General features: G+C 38.0%; 1 protein-coding gene across 2 annotated transcripts in view; it reads right to left on the bottom strand.

Moving 5' to 3' along the window:
- LOC122806395 (receptor-type tyrosine-protein phosphatase U-like) overlaps positions 1-23278 on the bottom strand; it is a 1549454-nt gene that overhangs the window by 956364 nt on the left and 569812 nt on the right. The gene's annotated exons all lie outside the window — the stretch shown is intronic.

The following is a 23278-nucleotide window of genomic DNA, read 5'->3' as shown; positions in this document are numbered from 1 at the left end:
TTAGGGTTGCCACCTTTTCAAATGCCCAAAGTGGGACAATGTTGGTACAAACTTCAGATTTTGCAGGCCAAAACATGCCCATAGCCAGTACAAAGGACAGAACTTCACTTTTTTTGCCTAAATAAAAGCATATTATTGTAACATTTTTGTTGCTTATTCTGTTTCTTATAACATTTAGGTGTTTCAGATACAGAATAATTGTTTTATGCAACTATTACATAAAATATAGGAAATAATTTTGCCCTAAAATCTCAGGACATTTGCCATTTTTACAATTTTTTTGTAGGACATAACTGCCTAAAGAGGGACTGTTCCTCGCAAATTGGGACAGGTGGTAACCCTAGTAACAGTACTTCATCTCACTAAGATAGTGAGTAGGGAAAAGCAAGTATTTGCCAGTGCAGAATACTGGCTTGGACAAGTTGCAACTTTAATGGTCAAAGTCTTGCAGTCAATAAAATGGGAAAATTTATGAGAGAATTGTCAATTTGAATTTAATATGGCAATCCCTCAATGCATTACATGCTATATTTCAAAGGTCTAATTACAGATGGTAACATATTTTATATCTTTATTAATTTTTCTCATTCCTGCCTATGTATGGTATTAATTGTGTTGCTAGGTAAATATAGGCATTAAACAGTGCATCGTATTTTACGTTACTGCTACTCTAAAGTTTTACTGAACATTCTGCCTTCTGGTAAATCAATATTGATACAGCTTATGACAACCATAACACTGTTGTTTTGCAGTTCAATAATCTCAGTCTGGAAACATTGCCCACTTCAGTTTACTTTCAAAAATATGAGAGGACATGATTTCAATGAACGATAGAAAAACTACTCATGAATGAGCAGGCTACTATTCAAAGGAGGTGGCGTTTTATTGAAAATATGATTTCCTTCAGAATTAAGTACCCTCTAAGTGGTGACAGATCTTGAAATGAGACAATTAATTGTATGGATTTTTAGAGAGATAAAGTGGACAACATTAAATGAATCTCAATATCGAAATATACATAGCATGACATTTTCCTTTTTTTTACATGATCATCACAAAATCTATGGGTTCCTGATTTACTCCAGTAACCTAAGTTAAAATTGGTTTTCATTTGTCTTCATATACTGTTTCCACCGTAAGCCATAAAAGTAAAAATGTTCCTCATATCACTAACCACTATGTGCAATTCACTGAGATGATTGTGAACATTGTTACCTACACCGAGGCTGAAGATATAGCAAACCTAGTGGCTGATAAATTCCACTCTCTCCTCTTTACCTGTTCATCAAGATATACCTGAAACTGACTTCTGTCCAGCTATCACACAAGACCAAGTCCTAAAAGTGCTGTTGAAAGTTAAAAAAATGGCATAGATGGGTGCTGACACTATCAGTGGATCTATCTTAAATAGTATGAAGCAAAATTTAGCCATACACCTAACAACGTTGTTCAATCTCAACCTCCATACAGGTTTTGCACCAAGTGAATTGAGAACAGCTATAGTCATTCCCCTGCATAAGGGAAGACCTTCCACAGAGCCAAGTGATTACAGATTCAAGTTTAAGCAGCCTCATATGCAAAGCCATGGAAAGATTTAACTTGGAATTAGTCAATCAGGACATGCAGAACCTCCAAACACTGCATCTGTCCCAGTTTGGATTTGTCAAGGACAGGTCATGCTTACTCAGCCTGGTGGGTTTCTTTTAAAGGTTACCAAAGCAATGGATGAAAGCAAAACAGTACATACTCCATACTTCAACTTGACCAAAACTTTTGGCACAATTCACCACTCAGGCATAGTAGAAAAGCTAAAAACAGGGAATAAATCCATATGTCATACTATGGATTGCCAAATGGCTCATAGAAAGGATGCAGGAAATCAAAATAGAGGTATTTACCTTCACAAAGAGACAAGGTTTTATACTGGGATTTCTCCTGTCTGGCATCTACTTTTCTGAAGAAAAAGCCAAACCAAAGATCTATGGCAGACTAAGCTTGCAGATGATTGCAAGGTGGGAGCGGTCACTGAATCCCCAAATGACTTAGCCATACTACATGAAGGTTTGTCTCAAATAAATAACTGGAGTCAAAATCATGGTCTGGAACTACATGCCAAAAATGCATTATTTAAAAAATGCATTAGTGTATCTTTTTGGAAGTCATCTACCCCAGGAAACTACCACATTGACAATACCCCCCTAAAAGTTGATCCAGTTGCTTGGGATTTGAGAATTTAAATGGAGAGTCACCTGACTATTGACCAACATGTCTCTATTGTTGTAAGAAAACCCTTGTATATTGCACAGCTTATAAACAAAGTAATCATGTCCAGATCTTGGGATGTCACTGCCCCCCTTTACTCAGCCCTTATTAGGCCAATCATTGAATATAATATCCCCGTTGGCATGTATCTATCCAGTCACATGCAACAACTGGAACTCCCACAGAGATACCTTGCTAAAATGATAAAAGGCATAAACAACATGTCCTACATGGACCGACTAAAAACCTCATCACTAACGCCAGTATCCTACAGATTACTGAGAAGTAATCTCTGCCTGTCTTCTGACCATAACTTTCACCTGTAAAGGTTTTTACAGAATTCCAGATTTTTGCATCATATTTTTGCTACATTTTTCATAAAACTGTGATTTTCTGGCAAACCATTGAGGGTTGAAGTCAGACTTCATACCCTTCAGAAAATTCATGCTAATGCAAAACCTGTTATTCTATCAATTTTCTAAGTTTGCAAGTGCAATAGTTAAAAACTGTCCTTATTTTGGGGTCGTTGTGCCCACATCTTTGATGGCTTTGCCCAGATTTCTTGCTCTAAGTGGTTGAGAGGTATGCCTCTGACCCATTACTGATGGATTTAGTGCACATCAGCAAGTCAAATGGCATCTGAAATACTTGGTCTAGGGATCTAAACCTCTTTGGTACACCGAAAGAACAGTGTAGAGGGACAGGCATATTTTGCAGAGGATATTGCAGCTCTGGAACAGACTCTCCATCCACATAAAAGAAAATATATCCCTGTCCATTTTCAACTGCAACATAGACCTATGAATGGGAACCAGAAAATGTAGCTCAGGAGTGCCTCCTGTACTACTAAAGGACATAGGCAGCTCATAAATGCTTTATTCTGTGCATGGTCCCCTCAGATTATCTGAGTTATTCTCATCAGGGGTACTGCATAATTATTAAACGTGGGATGGGCAAGGCCTATCTATAACCAAATTTGATAGGTGGTTTCCAGCAGAAAAAGGGAAATTGGGGTTGGGAGGGTGGCCTAATGGTTAAGGTGTTTGCCTTACAAACACAAGGTACAGGGTTTGAGTCTCACAGGGGATAATTGGCTAGGCTTAAAATGGCTTGCAAGGGCAATTAGCCTAGTACTAATCTGTGAACCTGTGAACCAAATTGGTTAGGTTTAAATGGCCCATAAGGTAGGCTAGCCTAATGCTTACCCATGACCCTATTAACTAATGCTGCAGTATAACTAATGTGAAAACCATCAGTTCCTACAATGTACCTGTGATAATATATATACAACAAAACTGCTATGTTGTTTACAAATACATTGTTAGTGTGGAGTTATTAGTTGTCATCATAATAGCAAGGTGACAATCACATTACTGCTGTACTCTGCATTGCTAGTATGCTGACTGTCCTGTGTGCATAAGTTTCTAAATAATCTACTGGCATTATGATACAAGTAACAAGATACGCTAATGAAATGATATATACACTCTTCTTACTGTGTGTCGACACCCATCAGATCAACACTATTATTTATATATTTATATATAGGTATTTGAATATATAGATTTAAATGTACATACAAAAACAGGGCAAAGAGTGTGTAAATTAATAGCCTAAATGTCTGAGGCTGTACTGCATGCTTCATAAGGCACATCTAAGACAACCAGCAAAACGAGTGAACATTTGGATTGGTTGTTGCTATGGTAGCTGAAGGTTTACTAACTGAATTCACACTGTCAACACTTCCAGTGTATCAGGTGCAAAATTAAGATATTTTTAAATGAAACAGTCATCCTTAAACTTCTGTAATCTTATGTAGCCTTTCACTGAAATTAATCATAGAGAAAGTTTTTAACTATGAATGTTAAAATAAAATTATTGAGGACTGTGACACCTAAGAACAGATTCTCCTTTGCTGTTACATCATTTGTGTTTTTTTTATCTTGCTGTTATTGATAAGGTTGTTGCTGTTATTATTAATGGATGTTTACAAATAGACAACTAATTTTGACCTCAGAAATGCACATATTTGGTTGGAGTCAATGTCACTGGTTCAGACTTAAGTAAAGTACTATAAGAGAATGCAGCATATATCTGTTAATGGTAACCAACTTGCTACAGGAATGGCATTTGATACAGAGTTCTTTTAATTAGCCACCATATTCATAAACATAGTGTGCTGTCTTGTGCTTTAGATTTGTGCAATAACCTTGTAAATGATCAGATCTGTAGCACAATTCATACACATAGGGTGGCCTAATGGTTAAGGTGTTTGCCTTACAAACACAAGGTGCAGGGTTTGAGTCTCACAAGGGATAATTGGCTAGGCTTAAAATGGGTCATAAGAACAGTTAGCTTAGTACTAATCTATGAAACTATCTATGAACCATAAAATACACTACAACTCCTTAGCACACGTAGGACCATAGTCATGCACCATAGACAAAGTGAACCATAAAGATACACAGTATAGTCTGCTCCACGTACAAACAGTACAATACCTAGAATTATTCACCTGCAGCTGCCCCCATAAAGATTTTTTTTATTTTTTGCAAATAACTGCAGTGTTGGCATGCAGTCATTGTGCATCACCAACAGCCATCTGACCTAGCAGGGCCATTGCCTTACCAGCTATTTATAGTACACATAGTGCTACGTAACTTGGTATCACTCTGGGCATCTTGAAGGGCTGCTATACCAAATAACAGCACCAGGGCAGACAGTTGTATGTAACATTCTCACAAACTGTCTGGGTCACGATCCATTATACATAAACCACATGAAAAAAATCAGCTTCTAGCACTACATATTCAGCTAATACAAGATGAGGCAGCAATTCACAATCTCTGAATGTCCCAGACAGCTAACTCTCCTTGTAACGTATGTATGTATGTATACAGAAATCTGGAATAACTTTTAAACAAGATCCCAATGGCACCCATATCACAAGCCGAGACAAATCCCTGAATGAGTACATTCAATACCTCTTGTAGTTGTGTGCCTACTATGTAATGATGCTGTGGCACACAGGGAAACCAGGTAGAGATAATGCAGTTGGTGGGCGTAATTTTCATTCCCACCAGCTGCCACAATCCCTTGGGTGTTGGAGGAGCACTCCACAGTGCTCCAAAGTCAAGGCTCAGGATATTTTAGAAATACGTTTGATGATTTGGCCATGACTGCGGAGTTAGAATTATTAGTATATTCTGTTAAGGAAGAGATCCAGCAGTGTTGCAGTTACCATTTGTGGAATCTCAGCTATTTCACTTTGTTGAAGTGGCTGTGTGTATGTGTGTGCTGTACTCCACAGCAACAGTGATGCTGCATTCCTTTATAAAAATATATTCTCTGTGCTGTCAATGCAATTAATGATTGTGTCACTACTCAGCTATGTAATGCTGAATACTACATCATCATTTATTGGTCAATGGGTCCTGGGCTATAAATGATGGTGTGGTATGGTGTACCCACAGCAATACCCTCCTCATATAACTCCCTAGGACTGCTACATATTCTGGTCCATGACTTCTCACATACTCTGAATGAAGCTATACCTCTCAACCCTATTTTAAAGTGCAGAATATTAAAACATTACTTTAACTTCCTTTTGTAAGGTATTTGGTCATTGCATGGTCATTTTGATATCTACTGTTATTACTGGACAATGGATCTTTTTAGTTTTAAAGCCTGTCACTTTAAATCAATGTTTGACTACAATTTTATAAATGGGGTACTAATGTAATTTGATTTGCTTGTATTTAAAGCATGCATGATGTGATAGTACTGTAATCACTTGTAAAAACATGGTAAAAGACTTGTGGATTTTTAGCATTTTATCTAAAAATGTTTTGTATATCTTATGCCAACCTGTTTTGTTTGGAGATTTTCTCCAGACTATGCAATTATTATGGTTCTTGATGTGGACACTAGCTTGTGGAGTTTCTTTTATTTTATTTATTTATTTATTTATTTCACGTTTGTTGACTGGGTTAGTCCCACTGAGCTATTGCCCTTTTTCAGAGGAGGCCTGGGCAAAAAAAATTCTCAATAATAAACAAAAACATAGAATATTAAAATAATACAATGATTAAAATACTAAAACAATTTTTCAATATAGAATGTGCAGTCTTTGAGTTACAGGTTATTGAAAAGTATAAGCTGTAATCAATTACTTTGAGTGAGACAATCAAAAGCAGTTGTGTTAACTATTTGCAGAGAAGTTTCATTCTGCTCTGCAACAAAGAAGGTGTAATGTGAATTCATGTATGCTGTAAGCATATGTAGTATAGTGGGAGCATAAAGTGAAAAGAGGTATTACTTAGAGAGTTTTCTATAAGTGAGTAGTGAATTACATAGTCAAGGGAGACATATGAAAAGATAAGGGTAGATTAGCTAGAGGGGCAGCAGGGGTTTAATAAGTTTGGATGAATAGGGGGAGAGCACAAAAAGAACAGTTTATTTATTTAACATTTGTTGACCAGAAATGTCTGACTGAGCATGAGCCCTTTTTCAGGGGAGGCCCGGGGAGAAAAGCTCCTATACAGAATACATTAAAATTAAAAAAATATGAAAATGATCATACTTGTTAAGGCAATACAAGCATTGGAAATGTACATTACGTAGATAGATATAGATATACAAGATCTCAGGCACATTTCTCCTTATTCAGCTAAGCAAAACTCTTTGATGAAGAAGATGACTACTTGTCTAAAAGCATTAGACTTTGCTGCCTGGGAAGCCTGCACTTAGAATTTTGTGATTTCAAAACAAAATTCTAAGAATGCATTGTACAGACATTCAATGGTTTGAGTTGGTTTTAAGTAATGTTCTTTCCTGATATTAGAAAAAAATAGAAAAGGAACAGAGAGGGTGACCTTGGAAAGATTTTATTGAGTATCATGAGCTGGTTTGGTAACTCAGGTTAGATGTCATTTGGAAACCTTACATCAATGACTGTACATCCTTGGTTGCTTTACTTAGGAATAGAGCTCAAGCACATTAAATATATAGACAACAATATATGTTATTATTTAAAAAGTGTTTTCCAAATTTTTAAAGAGGAATTTTATTGAGGAGGTTACAGTAATTGTATTGGTTATGTACAGATAATGATTAGATGTACAACAATTGGTGTTTTGAATAAAAAAAATTAGAATTGAAAGTATGCAAGATAATTCTTTGTAAAATTAGCTTTTTGGTTGCTTTGGGTTAACTTTTGTAAGTACAATAAATGTAAGTACAGCTTGTTTAGACATATAACAATTTTTTTAGTAAAAAGGGGAGATGTTAACAGTATTGTGGTACATTGTTCATTTTACAAAATGTATAACTTAGATTGTTTGAACAAGAGCTCTATGTGACACAGTTAACCAATTAGTTTTTTACTGGTCATTTAGAGCTGTAACAATGTAAGGACCAAAACTTTATGGGAAAATTTGAATATGATGAAGTCTATCTGTTGTTAGACAAAAAGGTGGGGGTTAATAAAAGCTTAATCTCTGAATCTGGCTCCACAGTAGATTTGTATATTTAACAAAATATTATTTTTTTTCCTGGAGTTGGTTTGCCACTTTGGAGGTGGATAGTTGTCTTTTTAAATTGATTTGTGATCCACCTGGCATTTTGCCTTGTTGTTTTTTGTAGTTTACTCTAGTTTGGCATGGTATATTTAGTGGAACCATTGAATGGAAGTCCCAGTCTGTTCACTTTGGAAATGGAACCATGTGACTGCCCAGAAAACAATGAAGTGAATGCACTTTCTTTAAACAATTCCACTGTTATAGGGAGCTTATCAGACTAATGTGTTTCTTTCCAACACCCTTGGACTAACACATTCTACTGGTGAAGCTACTCTAATGACAGTAGCTCCAAATAGAAGCCCCCAGTTTGTTGATGCCACAGAATCGAACGTTGGACAAATCTGTAACCATGCTGTTAGTGGGAGGTGGACCACAATGCTAAAGGGTACTGTTCTAAATTCATTAAATAGTTCATCTTTTTGAAAAAGGCAAAATGCATTCAATGACAATCCAAGAGTCACTTCTAATGTTACATTTGACTTCAACATCTGGTTGCAAACTGGCATTTCTTTAATTTCAGAACATTATCACAAAATTAAAACAATGTTAAGAGTGATAATTGGTAGCAGTGGATATGAGCTTTGGAAAACAAGTTTTTTAGACTGAGAAGTCTACAACTTGATAACTTATATTTCAAAGAATGTGTATGTGTCAAAAGAGTATCCCAAGGCTTGAGATACCACAAGTTTCCTAAAGAGGTTACTCCTGGCATTAAATTTTATTTTGATTTGATAGAATTGTTTAACAAGCAGGGACTTGAGCTCTTGAACATAATGATGCATAACAATATTGAACCAATTGACAATTTGACAATAGAAGTGAAAGATTTGCATAATATAATCAAAATGATTTATTATTTACTGAATAAGTTTCAGAATATAAAAATGTTTTTGTGGGTAGATTCTCATGTTAGTAAGGTAAAAAAAAAAATAAAAAAACTTGCTAGAGATAAGAAACAATATGAGACAGGTGAAGTGCTTTTGATTAAGGATATCACACAGAATGAGTATAACAAGAACATTAATGTTAATGTTACATCTAGTGGTGAGAGTAATACACAAAACAAACCACAAGATCTGAACCAGGGACATGAGTGTTTTGATAAACTTAATTGTAGTAATGAAAATCATAATTCAAATTTCAATATTTAGGACACTTTAGACTTTTCCCCATGAGAAAATCAGAGCAGCTAGTGAGCAGGTCCAACAATCCCTCAAGAGACAGCAACATCCCTTTTCAGTATCAGAGAGGGGGGAGTGTTATGAGAGGTAACAGAAGAGCAAGGAAGAGCAGAGGGACCCATTATTGGTAGCAGGTGACTGCGATTTTGACTTAGAACTTGAGACAGATGCTTATCCAGTTATTATTATTAAACAAAATCATTTTACAATTTACAATTACAGTAGTTTTAAGATAACTAACGAATATGTCACCCTTTACTTTTATTTCTATACCTTCTTACAATTTGGTGGACAGTCTTACTGAATTTAAATTATTTGCACATAAGTTAAATTTTGCTTTACAATTTAATGATTCCACCTGTTCCACAGCTTATTATACTAATAAACTGAGAAGAAAAAGTGTAGCTATGCCCCAGTCAAACCCCATTGTCCAAGCATTTTTCAGTGCAGTTGAATGGAAAATTTATCAAGAATATGCTGTTTAAAATGGCTCCTACAAATTAGAATTTAAGTAGGAAAGAATATCAAGTATTACAGGATTAAAGAATAATTCCATTAGAATCATGAAACTGGACAAGGGGGGTGGGGAGTGGCCATATCTGACAATCACAATTGTGTGGGTGCAGCACACAAGACTGCTAATGACTCAGGATTGTATGTGGTGGTATCTATTAATGAAGTTAATACATCAAATGCTAAAACTGATTATTTTCTTGAAAATAGTTTAATGTAGTAAGGTAATGAAATAGATGTTTACAGATTTTTTTAAAAAATTGCTGCCATTTTTGGGATCACCAAAATCCATAAAAGATTAAATGACCCCCCCCCCCCATTTAGACCTGTTGTTTCAGCGATGGGTTCACAAATGCATCCTTTTGTGGTGCTCATTGATAGAATGTTAAAACCTCTACAGGAATTTAATATCCATATGGCCAGAAATTCCTGGGATGTTGGGAGGGAGATTAATGACTGGCTACTGGAACCTAGACTACGTTCCTTACAACTGATGTTATTAACCTGTTTCCCTGTATTCCTAAAGAAGGTGGCTTGCAACTATTCTTAGAAGCTATCATTAGTTCTGATTTTATAGAGGCCAACCAAATTAGATAATTGATGGATTGTATGGATATTGTGTTGCACAACCATTTTATTTGGTTTGATGGCAAAATCTACAAACAAATCAAAGGTGTGGCAATGGGGGCTGAATGTGTCTCCATTTTTGTTAACCAAGTGATGCTTAGTTGGGAATGAAAGTTTGTGTTTCCTTCAAAATTTAATGAGCATATCAAGTTGTATCTACATTTTTTGGAAGATATTTTTATTTTATGGGCAGGTGATACCAATATCATTCCACAGTTCACTGAATATATAAATTAAACCATTAATTTTTTATGATTTAACCACCAAAGATGAAAGGAATCGATTAACTCTCTTGATACTACTATTGTAAATACACCTACAGGGTTTTCTTGTAACATCTATAGTAAACCTATGTTTTGTAACAGCTATTTCCATTTTTCCAGTGCACACCCCTATTCCTAAAAGAGGGTTTGGTTAGAGACCAGTTCATCAGGTTGGCCCATATATTGAATAGGGAAACCTTTGAAAAGGAAAGGAGTGTTTTAAAGGGTAAATTTTTGGAAAGGCAATATCCCAAAAAATTTGTAAGAACACTTAGTAAAGAGATTTCACAAGGGTGGGGAATAAAATACCATCCCCTTCTAGGTGTGTGACTATCATGTCCTGGTACAATGGCAAAACAATCACTAAGTAGCTTGTATACTAGTGGAGAAGAACAAGCTATAGATAATAGTAATGATTCATTTAACCACAACAATAATTCTAATGGCAAGATTTATTTTAGAAGTTTTACTATGCAATACAGTTCAGGTGCACTGGATATTAAAGAAATTGTTAATAAATACTGGCGGCTTTCAGCAAACGAAGAAAAAAAATAAAAGGTGTAGTAGGTAATAGACCTATGTTTATTTACTAATGGGCAAGTAATTTAAAAAAAAATAGTGGAAAGTAACAGGGGAGTCAGGTTTAAAGACAACAAGTGAGGAACAAAACACTGTGGTAAATATAACCAATGCAATTACATTTAGAGCAAACTCAAATACAACTAAATAATGCAATTCCTTCTTTAATTTACTCTCAGGATAACTATTGTTATACAAAAGAGCTTATATATTGAGTAAAATGTATGGTTGTGATGCCTTCTCTGTAGGGAAAACTGAGCGAGAGTTAAGAAGGCGTATTTATGAACATATGAGATTTCAAAACAAAATTCTAAGAATGCATTGTACAGACATTCATTGGTTTGCATTGGTCTTAAACAAATTTCTTTCCTGTTATTAGAAAAAATAGCAAAGGACCCAAGAAGGGGACCTTGGAAATATTTTATCGGGTATTGTGAGCCAATTTGGCAACTCAGGTCAGATGCCATTCAAAACCCTGGCATCAATGATTGTTCCTCCTTGGTCCCAATACTTAGGAATAGAGCTCAAACACTTTCAGTATATAGACAAAAATATATGTTGTTATTTAAAAAGTGTTTTCAAATTTTTAAAGAGGAATTTTATTGAGGAGGTTACATAAATTTTATTGGTTATGTACACATAATGATTAGATTTATATAAAATGGTGTTTTGAATAAAAAAATTAGAATTGCAAGTATGAAAGATAATTATTAGTTTTTTTAGTTGTTTTTAGGTTTAACTTTTATATGAACAATAAATGCACTGGTTAGGTATACATTTTATTTTTAGTAAAAAGTTAGAGGAAGGTGTTAACAGTATTGTGGTATGTGGTACATTGTTCATTATACAAAATACATAACTTATATTTTTTGAAAGAGAGGACTATGTGACACAATTAACCAATTAGTTTTTATTGATCAGCTAGAGTTGTAACTATATAAGGACCAAAACATTATGGGGAAAATCTGAATCTGATGAAGTCTATCTGTTGTTAGACAAAACGCTGCTGGTTAATAAAAGTTTAATCTCCAAATATGGCTCCACAGTAGATTTGTATATTTAACCTAATATTCTTTCTTCCTTGAGTTGGTTTGCTACCTTTGAGGTGGATATTTGCTTTTTTTGTTGGTATTTTTAATTCATTTTTGATCCACTTGCTATTTTGCCTTGTTGTTGTTTTTTGTGGTTTACTTTGTTTTGGCATTTCTTAGAAGTGCTAAGATTTCTGTTGATGTAGCATATTGTATAAGAAAATATTGCACTGAAGCATACTTCTCAATTGCCCAATTTTTGTAGAATGTCCAGATTTTGTCCTCATATTTTTAATCTTTATCACAAAAAATTTGTGGTTTTCTGGCACATCACAGACAATTGATGTTACTAAATAATGAAATACAGAAAATACATGCTAATGCAAATCCTGTATTCTAGCAACTTTATAAGTTTATAAGAACAACATTTAAAATCATCTGTCTCTATTTTTGCACATTTGGCCCCCCATTACTTTAGGCTTTGTCCAGATTTCTTATACTAAGAAGTTGAGCGGTATACATTGAAGCTTACTTCAGAGGTATTAGTGCATGCTAGAAACTGTTTGGAAAAGTTAGGAGTTATCAGTATAGGTTCTGAACCCAGCAGACTGTTTAGCTTGCTAAAGTCTTTTTCAGCCTCACCTGAACATTGAACTTTCAATAAAGCCTTACTTTTGAATAGGTCAGCAAGGGACAAGAGATGGAAGCAAAATCAGAGGAAAACTTTTGATAACAGCTCATCATACCTAAAAAGGCCTTAACCTGCTTTTTGTGGTTGGCATGGGCGAGTCCTATATTGTGTCAACATTTTAGCTTGTGGTTTTACTATCTATAGGCCTATTAGACAGCACAGTGGACTTCTGCCATGGATAACTAGCATTGGCTTGTTAAATGATCAGCCTAGCCTAATGACATGAATTCACGGCAGCTTAGACGTTAAGGTGATGGCATTTCTAATATTCAGAGTATTATGATGTGACACAGATAGACTGCAGGATATTTGATATGAGATCTTGAAATCTTGTTTATCAGCCTCTGGAATGTTGTGGGTGATCTGTGGGGACCAAAGGTAGGACTCCTTAGCAGAAAAGTTAATCTGGTATAGACAGTGCCATTTTCCTTAGATTATGGAGCTAGTGGAATGTGCCAACAGCCTTTGGTTAGATCCAGAGTTGCTAAAGCTTTGCCTTGCTCAGTTTTTCAACACCATGGGATACAAATCAAATTTAGATGTACTGTTTAACTCTCTGAAGTTACTGCAAAGTGTTATAAACTCATCAGCCTTGGAATCCAGTACAGTCAGATTATTTCATTCATTTTGTGAATTTCTGATGTCCGCAGGGTTATACATTTTCTGTACATGTTCCCTGAGTGATACCATTTGGATTTTAGTATCTGGTAGGGATGAAAATGTACTCTCACACAACAGGGTGTCTGTATCATGCTGGAAAAAATTGGTTCAGATGGGCAACTCTGAGAATAAGTCCTTATTTCTGAGTTTAGTGATATGCATGGTAGTGGGCTCCATGCAGCATTATTATCATCATGTCACTAGGCTGGGCCTACTGTTTGCCCCTAATATGTCCTTGTGTTATGTTGTTAAGTCTGTAGCCATAGGAATATCAGCAACTGGCAGCCAATGCCATCCATAGGAAATTATATTTTGTTACACTGTATTTTCTTGTAGTGCAATACCACAGCAACTTGGGACACTCACCATTCTCAGGGTCAATCAGGCTGTGCACATCCTCCTTTGTAGCTGAAAACATTTCATGTATTTTCTTTGCCCCGCCATTACACAAATGTGTGTGGGGGTGACTGTAAGTATGTCACTGGAGTGCTTCTTTGAGTCAGAAATCCTCCTCTGCACTGCCTCAACACTTTTAAACTATGACTCTTACTCATTTTAGACATCTGTAATACAGATAATACTTGTTGGATGAGTCTGAAAAATAAAACAGTGTTTAACAGTATGTACCATACTGTACAACTAGCAGAAACACACACAGATGAGCGATGAGAACAATGTGGTAGAATCTGAGATGAAAAATGGCAAATCTACATTTTGAACAACATATAATAGAGTTATTTAAATTCCGCCAACTCACTGCACTCCCAGAAAATATGTTCCTAAGTATCTTTCTTCCCTGTCACACCTCCATTTGCTGTCTACCTGAGGACAAATTCTCTGGCATCTACTTGAGGTAAAAAAATATCTATGTAAACATTTCCAAGTAAAAATCCTAAATCTTCTAGATTTTGTTGCACATTTGGTAGACATGCATATATCCTCCTATTGTTTCTTTGTGAATTCTTATCTCTTTCTTCCCAATCCTTTCTAACCTCCTCTGATCAATTCTTATAGTTATCTGGCAATATTTTATATGCTCGACTAAGTATTCCTTTTTTAATGGCAGCTTCTGTTCAAGAGTCTACTAAAAACTCTACAAGTGCTGGTCTTTCATTTAGGACTCCACTATTTCTTACTCTTTGCTATGGTAATCAAAATCTAAACTAAGTAGTGACTATAGTAACAGACATAAAACAACTGCAACGGAGAGCTTTAGAAAAGGGTAGGGGCAAACTACATGGGAAAAAATGGGAAATTGAGGGAACAATACATACAGGGGAGGAATGAGGTTTAAAAGAAGGCAGGACTTAAATGAGCTATGTAATGTTTGACTGAAAACAATTGGGTAGATTATAAGTGATGTATAATGTCTACAACTGGGAGTATGTCAGTATGGTTTGTGACGTAAAATGCTTGCAACTAGGATTGTGTCAGTGTGGTTTGTTTTCATTTATATAAATGTATGATTGCTTATGTTGTAAGTGATGGTTTAATAAAGATGTTTCTTATTTAAAGAAAAAAGGGGCAGAAATTGAATTGTTTATGTAATGTTGCTCATGTTATATGATATATAGTAATATATGTGAAGTATTATGTTTGCTAATGTGTTAATACAGTTTGATTACTTTTGTATAAATGTAAATTTGCCTATGTCACAAGTGATAATTCAATAAAGGTTTGTTTAAAAAAACATAAAGTATTGTTATTACTTTTTATAAGGAAAGATCATACAAGGTTGCATTTATAATATGTGACAAACTGTTGCAGTCCATCTGAGTTATGATTCTGCTTTTAGTTTGATGGATGTAATGCAGACTGGAGTGGCCTTAGGTCAACTGGTGCCCTAGTCAAAAGGGCTCCATGGTGCCCCCACCACAACACCTGGTGCCCCCATCCTGGTTTATCTACATCAAATAAATACTGGGAAAGCGCCCCTGCTAGAGCAGTGCCCTAGGCAGCTGCTTATTTGGCCTATGCCTAAGGCCAGCTAGGAATGCAGTAACCCAGAAACCCAGGTAGTTATCAACATTTTGACAGAAACACACACAGTGTAGCCATTTTTTTTAGAAAACACTAAGACTATTTCCCCTACTATCACTAACAGGATAAGGTTTTGAAAAAGCATCAAAAGTACGCATATCCAATATTGCAATTCATCACATGATAGATGTACAGATTTCCATTTATTCATTAATTAACTCATTCTAGTTCATTCATACATTCATTTACTCAACAAAACCAGTTTATCCTATTTAGGATTATAGGGAGGCCAGGGCCTATCTCAATAAGCAACGTGTTTAAAGCAGAGAACAATTCTAGGTTGGTAAACAGTCAATTTTAATGAATTAACTCAGGCTGGTTAAAATTATGGTATAAGTGTGTGTGTGTGTGTGTGTGTGTGTGTGTGTGTGTGTGTGTGTGTGTGTGTGTGTGTGTGTGTGTGTGTGTGTGTGTGTTAAGAAAATTTTAGCAAATGTAATGGAAAATACCCTAAGTATGAACATTCAATTAACCAAGTAAATGCAAGCCGATTATTTTGTTCAGGTTTTTTTACAAATATCACCCATATCACATTTGAGAGGGAAGACAAAACATTTTCTTTTATGTATTTAACTTTTTCTGTTCCTAACGATAACATACTAAGCAGTCTGAACTTTGTCAGAAATCACTCTAATGCTTGGATGAAGTAATCAAAAGAAAGAAGGAGTGCAGAAAATAGTTAGAGATAGAAAAGATTGACCAGGCTAGGAAGAAATACTGATTGGCTAACAAAGAAGCTAAGACAGGAGTTGCAAAAGCAAAAAGCAGGGCATCGGAGGCAATCAGCTTCTGGAAAGTGATTCATAGGTGGCACAAAGAACTTATATCAGGTTGCAAGGCAGAGTTAGAAAGATAAAAAAGATAGTAAGACACCCTTCATAAGGGATGCCAACAATAAACTGCTCACTAGTCCACAGGGCATCAAAGGCAGATCGAAGGAGTATTTCCAGCAGCTTCTAAATGAAGAAAACACCAAATAAGCTGTATTGCCCTAGACACAGTCTACAGTGGGCTCCTGTTCTCCTCTCACTGTAGACACAGTCTACAGTGTGAGGAGAACAGAAGCCCACAATAGAATAAGTAAGAATAGCACTAAGGAAAATTATGTCAGGAAAAGGAGCAGGCTCAGATGAGGTCACAGCAGATATGATATAGATGCTGGGCGAGACAGGGGAGAAATGGCTCCTGAGGGCAGTCTTAACAGTGGGACAAGAAAGGCGTATACCAGATGACTAAAGATTAGACATATTTGTGCCAGTATACAAGAACAAAGGGGACAGCCACAGTTATGAGCAGTACAGAGGCATCAAACTCCTATCACATTGCATAAAAGTTCTGGAGAGGGTGATTGGTAAATGGATATGCAGAGTACTAGAAAGTAAGATGGGATATGAGCAGATGAGATTCAAATAACTGTCACTTTATTCTGGTTCATAAAGACTACTCGAAGGCAATCTCTGCCTTGCATACAAGGCAATCTCTGACCCTGCTTTATTGTAAATGCTGCATATCTGCACCTCAAGTGGTACACAGGTTACTAGCTCTAAATACATTAACCTGGTATCTGACATAAGTACAATGTGCTGGAGGGACAGCTTTGTCTCCCAGAGGTTACCACACCTTTGGAACACAGTCCTACTTCATGTCAAACAGACTACCTCATTGGCCTTCTTCAAACGCAATCTGGAGGATTGGATGGGCAACCATAAATTCATCCCTGGGGTTCCAACTCTGTTCCTCTTGGCCAACGGCAATAGGTACTGATCATGGAAATAACAGTAGAACTTAGCTAGGCTTGTAAGGGCCATAGGGCCATTAGCCTAGTAACTTCCTATGATCCTATGATCAGGATGCAGCACAACTGACCCAATGTTTGTTGTGAGACAGATAGTGGAGAAGATGCTAGAGATGAGGAAAGAGTCCAACTGGGTATTCCTAGACTTGGAGAAAGCATATGACAAGATCCCAAGAAAGATGATTTCGGCAGTACTTCGGTAGTTTGAAGTCTCAGAAACATTGGTAGAATTAGTGTAGGCTATGTTTGTGTACTGTATATTTTTCTAGCTAGTTTCACTGTGTGTGAGGTATTAACTGGAAATTGTCCACTTTTATTAAGCATTTGTTGGGTTGTTTGTTTCTGATAACCTGTTGCAGTTAAAACTCTTTTTCTAGAGGCTCCTTTAGCTGTTTAAAACTTTAATTTAAAGGCTCACTGCTGCTTTTCTGCTGTGAGAAACATTTAGTTGGTGGCTTTGCAGTTGCCCGCCCCTAGTGTAAATTTGATCTGGGACCCTCCTCCCAGTCTAGTGTCATTACCTCATTCTACGCAGTACAAGGAGAACATTTGAGAAGGCCAATCAGCTTAGTTTCTGCTACTCCTTTCTCTCTTTCCAAAAAAAAAAAAAATGTTCTAAGCTTGTTTCCTGCCTTTCCTGTGGGTAGTCTAGCCTGGATATATATGTGCTGTGTCCAGGACTATTTGTAAGCTTCTAGGCCTCCCAAGCCTTTCTGTGTTGGAGGGAAGCCTTCTAACTTAATTTTGTTTCTTAGAACTAGCCAGTGTTTTGTTTCAGCACTTGTTCAGAACTTATTTTAAGCGCTAAATAAGCTACAAATTACTACAGCACTCAACTTTCCTCACTGTCTAGAGGAAAACAGTTTCTAGTACTTAACAAATAAGCACCTATTCAGGCATGTCTAAGGGTCAGCTCCCAGTGTTTTCTCCTGTCTACCTGATGAATCTGGGCATCTTGGGGCAATGCAGTAATTGCCTCATATACACAGACAATCCTCTCCTCCTACCACCCAACACTACAACCTGTGAGAGATGCACTTATATAGCCAACCTGGAAGCAAAGCTCTCTTCACCCAAGACTGGACTAGACAGTCAAGAGGAGAAGGTAAACACTTGCACCATACCACACTCAGCACATAGTTCCTCAAAACCTACACCACCAAAACATACACATAGGAACACAAAACACACACCTACATTCGCGGAGGCTCTCAGTAAAAACCTGCCCAAGAAACAGGGACCTCCAAAGCAGAAACACAAGCAACCTCCACCCCCCAATACAACCCAAATGTCACATAGCCCACAAACTCAGTGTGCCACTCAACCACAGCCCATAAGGCATAACAACGTACCCAACACTCTAGTCATAGGTGACTCTATAGTCAGGCACACTGATGTTCCACTCACCAGGCTAAACAAGGAGAAAGTTACTGTCAGCTGCCTGTCAGGTGCAAGGATCCGCCACATAATGCATGCACTCAGGTCACTCCACAAGTACAAATATGACTCTGTCATTGTCCATGTTGGTGTGAATGACCTGAGACGTACCTCCTTGGACTACATGAAAAGGGACATGGAGGAACTGTCCGATCTTGTAGCCCAGGCAGGTATGACCCTAGCCCTGAGTAGCATCCTGCCATCACCCAGAATGATACCACAGTACAAGGACAAAATGATTGACTTCAACAATTGGCTAAGCTTCTGGTGTCATTCTAAGGGGATCCAGTATCTGTCTGCCTGGGATGACATGATCGACAAGCCACGATGCTTTGCCAGAGATGGCCTGCACCTGTCATTCCTGGGATTCCAGATACTGGCTAAGGCTCTAGCCACCCCTATAGTGCCTTTTTTAGGCAAGGTTCAAATGACAAATTCACCACCCTAACAGGTACAGGCAAGAAGAATCTGAGGGGATTGCTACTCAATGCTAGAAGTCTAAACCTCAAAATGCACTCTCTCGAGGCACTCCTTAAAATGGAGAACATCAACATCTGTGCAGTGACAGAGACCTGGTTCAAGGCTCCAGAGAGTACCCCTGCATTACCAGGCTATAATTCATACCACACCTTTTGGCCACCTAACCTGGACCAAAATCCTAAAGGTGGAGGCGTGTCCATATTCATTAAGGATATCCACACCTCCAGGCTAGTTGCTCAGCATAATGCATCCAAAATTATCCAAGTGCAACTAACTCTGGGCAAGACAGCAATCCAAATTGTAGCTTGCTACAGATCCCCCACCATGCCCCAGGATTCCCACTCCTCATTTCTTAATACACTGGAAAATATTAGAGTACAACCTAACACCCTAATAATGGGCGATTTCAACTACCTTACCATTAACTGGGAAAACTACTCATGTACCAACTCTTGTGCTCAATGTTTTCTGGAATTCATAAATTCCAGTGCCATGGATCAACTTATCCACACCCCCACCAGGGGCAGCAATATCCTAGACCTAGTTGTTACCAACATGGGCAACCGGTGATCCACACCAGAGGTCAGTTCCTCGTTGGTCAGATCTGACCACAAGCTAGTCACCCTAGACATCCACATCCCTCCCCCACCCCCCATTAGGGAAACCACAGTAAAAAATTTCTCCAAAGCCAACTTCACGCTTCTTAAGATAGAAGTGCAAACTTCACGACACCCATGCTGACAGACAATAGAGGTATGACTGCTGAATCCTACACAAATGCATTTTATAAGCACTTATACGAGTGCATGGATCATGCAATCCCTAACCGAACCAAGATGCTATCCTCCAAAAAAAAAGGAAGCCAATCTGGTGGTCCCCTGACATAAACAAACTCTACAACAGAAGAAAGAAACGGTTGCAAAAAAGAGTAAAATCCCATGATTGGAGAAACTCCCTGGTCAGCCTCAGTAAGAAGCTGAGATCCCTCATAAAATCCTCCAAAGCTAGTTATGAGAACAAAATCGCCACTGACTCTAAAGACAACCACAAAGCATTCTATAGCTATGTCAAGAATCTCAATGGCAACACTCAGATCTGCTCTGAGTTACAGCACAATGGCACTAAATATACAGAACCAACTGATATTGCCAACACTGCCAACAACTTTACCCCTCTGTCATCCCCTAAAGGGCCCATCTCTATACCAGATGAATGCAAAGTTCCTGTAATCATGGCTGCACAGGTAAAAAACACACTATCCAAAGCTAAGAACACAGCATCCATGGGACCTGACAACATCCCAGGCTGTGTTCTACATGAACTACAGAACGAACTGGCACCCCACCTAAGTACCATTTTCAATCATAGCCTCACCTCAGGCTATGTGCCTAATGAATAGCGCACTGCAACAGTTATCCCACTCCACAAAGGGGTAGCCACCACAGACCCCGGAAACTACTGCCCCATTAACCTAACGAGCCTGGTCTGCAAGGCTATGGAGCGTATCATCATGGAACTTATAAACAATGACATTGGTAATCTCCAAACTCAGGCCCCACCCAGTTCGGGTTTGTAAAAGGCAGATCATGTCTCCTAAACCTGATAGACTTCTTTGAAGCAGTCACCAAAGCTGTAGATGAGGGTAAGGTGGTTTACACAGCCTATCTAGATCTCGCCAAGGCTTTCAACACCATCCTCCACTCTGGAATTATAGATAAACTCACTAAACTAGGTATAAATCCCTATGTCACAAGATGGGTTGCCAACTGACTCACTGACAGAACCCACACTGTGAAAGTAGCAGACACCAAATCCAACTTCAGACCAGTGACAAGTGGAGTACCACAGGGTTCAGTCCTGGGTCCTCTCCTGTTTGGTATCTACTTCTCTGAAGTACAGGCCAACACAGAAGGTCTTTGGCTAATGAAGTTCGCAGATGACTGCAAACTAGGAGCCATAATCAAAACTCCAAAAGATGTGGTCATCCTACAAAAGGGCCTCGCTGAGACAGATGCCTGGTGTCAAAGCCATGGCCTCAAGCTCAATGCCAAAAAGTGCATTGTCATCCCTTTTGGTAAAAACTCAGTACACATGAACCACCACATAGGTGGTAGTCTACTTAACACCGAAAGTGTGATAAGAGACCTTGAGACACAGGTGGACAGTAGTCTCTCCTTTGATAATCACATCGCCACAGTAGTCAGGAAATCCTTCTATGTGGCACACCTCATCACAAAAGGTTTCTCATCCAGGAAAAAAGAGGTCATTGTTCCCCTCTACTCATCACTCATTAGACCCATTATAGAGTACAATGCCCCTTTTGATATGTACCTCACAAGACATCTACAACAACTGGAAAGGCCTTGAAATACCTCCAAAGAGGATTACTGGCCTCAAAGAGATGCCCTATGCAGACAGTCTAAAAAAACTGCAGCTTTACTCCGTTGCATAAAGCCTACTCAGAGGCGATCCCTGCCTAACACACAAAGCTATGTCAAAGCCAGAGCTTTTAGACATGCTCCACTTAAAGAAATCCCAATCCCTACAAGCTACATGCTCTAGGGACCTAAACCTTGGCACCACAATAAACAGAACATGCTGGAGGGATAGACTCCTGTCCCAGAGACTTCCCATACTCTGGAACAAACTACCTATCTATATCAAACAAAGCTCCTCATTAGCACTCTTCAAGAAAAATCTTAATGATTGGATGGGAGATAGGAAATTCACCCCGGGGATCACTTCTGTGGCTCTGCTCGACAGTGGCACAGGAAAATAATTTTCTTGGATGGCTCGACAGTGGCACAGGAAAATAATTTTCTTGGATGGCGAAAGCCAGGGTACATTTGGCTAGGCTTATATAGGCCCTAGGGCCAATAGCCTAGTACCTACCTATAAACCGATGTACAAGGATCCAATGACTCAAGTATGAACAGTTTTTGGTCTCACAGAGGGATTCCCAGTGAAAGTGGGTGTGCACCATAGCTCAGCTCTGAGACCACTGCTGTTCATACTTGTGATGGACCACATTAGCAAACAGGATGGAGGGGACAGATCAACAAAGTTGCTGTATGCAGACAATGTGGCATTACAAGCAGGCTCTGAACAAGAACTTTAGCAAAGGATAGGGAAATGGAATGCAAAACTGAAGGCACATGAAATTAAACTGAGCACAGAGAAGACACTGGTAATGGCAGCAAATTTGGGAAATCAGAAGAAGCTGGGAATTGCGATACAAGGGAAGATAGTGGAAGAGGTTAATAACTTCAAGTATCCAGGATGGATGGTTCAGGACAAGGGAAGTCTGAACAAACAAGTCAAAGCTAGAATTATAGGGGCTGCAACCAACTGGCATAGAGTCTCAGGTGTAGTCTATGACAGAAAAATGTTAAAGAAGCTGAAATGAGAAAAAAACAATAAACACGAACCAGGAATCACAAGAATGAGGGACGGCAACCCCAACACAACAAAGACGCTGAAACGTATGGTGTATAAGACTGTGGTGCAACCAGTACTACTGTATGGTACAGACACCTGAGCAGTAAAGGCAGAGTAGATGAGGAAGCTGGAGGTGATGGAAATGAAGTGCCTGAGAAGGGTGATAGGATGCACACTGTGGCACAGACAAAGAAATGAGGACACAAGAGCAGAAGCCAAAGTAGCTCCAGTTGCAGAAAAGATCAAAGAGAACAGATTACTGTGGTTTGGACATGTGCAGAAAAGCAAAAGACAAGCTGGTGAATTAGATTTGAGACAGACAGGAAGAAGGTAAGAGGAAACAAATACATCCAGCAAAGAGATGGATGGATTGTGTAAGAGAAGATCTGTGATGGTCAAGCATGAGTGTCAAAGAAGGCAGGAGTGTGACATTGAATCAAGAGAGATGGTGATAGTTAACATGATGCCCCAACCCCATGTAGAAAATGGGAAAAGGAGGTCTGATGGTGATGATGATGATGATGATGCTTGGGTGTAAGTTTCAGCCACTAAATTTTTCATGTTTTGCTCATCACTGCACTGTACTCTAAATTGACATATACCAAGTAAAATATAACTGCTATATAGAAAAGAGGGCAGTGTACATAAGCAGTGCTCTGTTAACTTATTTTCTAAGCATATTTGTATGCACTGTATACTCTT

This window comes from Protopterus annectens, chromosome 1.part1, assembly GCF_019279795.1.
Source record: "Protopterus annectens isolate FY-2018-M chromosome 1.part1, PAN1.0, whole genome shotgun sequence".
NCBI lineage: Eukaryota > Metazoa > Chordata > Ceratodontiformes > Protopteridae > Protopterus > Protopterus annectens.
Note: the sequence above shows the minus strand (reverse complement) of the source record. Positions and strands in the feature narration are given on the sequence as shown.